This window comes from Eschscholzia californica, unplaced genomic scaffold (genome assembly GCF_041429995.1).
Source record: "Eschscholzia californica isolate CP2 unplaced genomic scaffold, dmEscCali1.0.p SCAF_37, whole genome shotgun sequence".
Taxonomy (NCBI): Eukaryota; Viridiplantae; Streptophyta; class Magnoliopsida; order Ranunculales; family Papaveraceae; genus Eschscholzia; species Eschscholzia californica.
In genome coordinates this window covers 127,501-130,000 of record NW_028238458.1, presented here as the reverse complement: position 1 = coordinate 130,000, position 2,500 = coordinate 127,501, and positions in this window count along the sequence as shown.

Below are 2,500 nucleotides of genomic sequence, written 5' to 3'. Positions count from 1 at the left end.
GTGCCGGCTCTCGACTCCTAAGATGTCCCATGTAAATGCCCTTCGTGGGAAAGAATGTCCCGTGCAACGTCCCTTGATGATCCCCATAAGGTGTCCCATGTGCGTCCCATGATGTCCCATGCGCGTCCCGTGCCGTCCGAGCCTCACCAAGGCCGTCCCATGCGCGTCCCGTGCCGTCCGAGCCTCACCAAGGCCGTCCCATGCGCGTCCCGTGCCGTCCGAGCCTCACCAAGGCCGTCCCATGCGCGTCTCGTGCCGTCCCGAGCTGTGCCGAGGCCGTCCCGTGCTGTCCCATGCCGTCCCGAGCCTCGCCAAGGCCGTCCCGTGCCGTCCGAGCTGTGCCGAGGCCGTCCCGTGCCGTCCGAGCTGTGCCGAGGCCGTCCCGTGCTGTCCCATGCCGTCCCGAGCCTCGCCAAGGCCGTCCCGTGCCGTCCGAGCTGTGCCGAGGCCGTTCCGTGCCGTCCCGTGCTGTCCCATGCCGTCCCGAGCCTCGCCAAGGCCGTCCCGTGCCGTCCGAGCTGTGCCGAGGCCGTCCCGTGCTGTCCCATGCCGTCCCGAGCCTCGCCAAGGCCGTCCCATGCGCGTCCCGTGCCGTCCGAGCCTCAAGTAGGCCGTCCCAGGCCGTCCCGTGCCGTCCCATGCGCGTCCCGTGCCGTCCGAGCCTCACCAGGGCCGTGACATGCCGTCCCGAGCCTGACCAAGGCCGTCCCGTGCCTCACCAAGGCCGTCCCTTGCGCGTCCCGTGCCGTCCCGAGCCTCACCAAGGCCGTCCCATGCGCGTCCCGAGCTGTCCCATGCCGTCCCGAGCCTTAGCAAGGCCGTCCCATTCGCGTCCCGTGCTGTCCCATGCCGTCCCGAGCCTTAGCAAGGCCGTCCCATTCGCGTCCCGTGCCGTCCCATGCGCGTCCCGTGCTGTCCCGTGCCGTCCCGAGCCTGACCAATGCTGTCCCGTGCGCGTCCCATTCTTTTGGCTCGGCTGGCCCGTGCATTCTATGGGGTCGTGGGACATTTCGAAATCCACCCGGGCCATTTCGACTCTCTCTTCATTAATACTATTGAGGTATTATTTATGAATTATTGGAGAAAAGAAACGGAAGAAAATATTTTTTTTTCTATTTTTTATGAATTTTCCGGTGTTTATTCACTTAAAAATTCATAGAAAAATAAATATTTATCGGAATCGCTATTATAATATATCAAAAAAATCCTTGCGAAAAGACCTTTCCAACGAGTATAAGTTTGCTGGATTCCGACGAGTAACGAAGGAGTAAAGGCCCAGTATGCTTGGTTAAAAAATTGATGTTTCCTTGTGAAAATAGGAAAAACAATAACTTTGCACTATAAGGGGGAGGGTTGAGCTCCTTCCCCAGAGCGTGCACAGCACTTGTGCTGGCACGTTCCCTAGTGCTCGCCAAGCACCATAGGGCATCCAAAGGGCAAAGCTCGGCCTACTACATAATGGGAAGCTTCTAATATGTCGGAATACGAAGAGATTTCGTGCGACCCGAAGCTCGGCTCGGGCGTCCCGGCCTGTGCCGAGCTGTGCCGAGCGCGTCCCAGGCCGTCCCGAGCCAAGTCTCGGGCGTCCCAGGCCGTCCCGAGCCAAGTCTCGGGCGTCCCAGGCCGGCCCGAGCAAAGTCTCGGACGTCCCGGGCCGTCCCGAGCTGTGTCGAGGCCGTCCCAGGGCGTCCCGAGCTGGAGCGAGGGCGTCCCAGGCCGTCCCGAGCCAAGTCTCGGGCGTCCCAGGCCGTCCCGAGCAAAGTCTCGGACGTCCCAGGCCGTCCCGAGCAAAGTCTCGGGCGTCCCAGGCCGTCCCGAGCTGTGCCGAGGCCGTCCCAGGCCGTCCCGAGCTGTGGCAAGGGCGTCCCAGGCCGTCCCGAGCAAAGTCTCGGGCGTCCCATGCCGTCCCGAGCTGTGGCAAGGGCGTCCCAGGCCGTCCCGAGCTGTGCCGAGGCCGTCCCGAGCCTAGTCTCGGGCGTCCCAGGCCGTCCCGAGCTATGGCGAGGGCGTCCCAGGCCGTCCCGAGCCAAGTCTCGGGCGTACCTGGCCGTCCCGAGCTGTAGCGAGGGCGTCCCATGCCGTCCCGGGATGTCCCATGCGCGTCCCGTGCCGGCCCGAGCAACAGCTCGGGCGTCCCGTGCCTCGGCCCTTCCAAGTGGTGCTTCGTCGGACATCTCGATATCCACTCGAGCATTTTCGACCATTCTCCATATGTGGGTGTGTGGGTATTTATCAGGAATATTGGAGAAAGAATCGGGAAAAAAATATTTTTTTTCTATTTTTTTTGAATTTTTAATTGTTTATTCACTTAAAAATTCATAAAAAAATAAATATTTATCGGAATCGCTATTATTATATATCAAAAGAATCCTTGTGAAAAGACCTTTCCAACGAATGCAAGTTTGTTGGATTTGGACGAGTAACGAAGGAGCAAAGGCCGAGTATGCTTGGTTAAAAATTTGATGTTTCCTTGTGAAAATAGGGAAAACAATAACTTTGC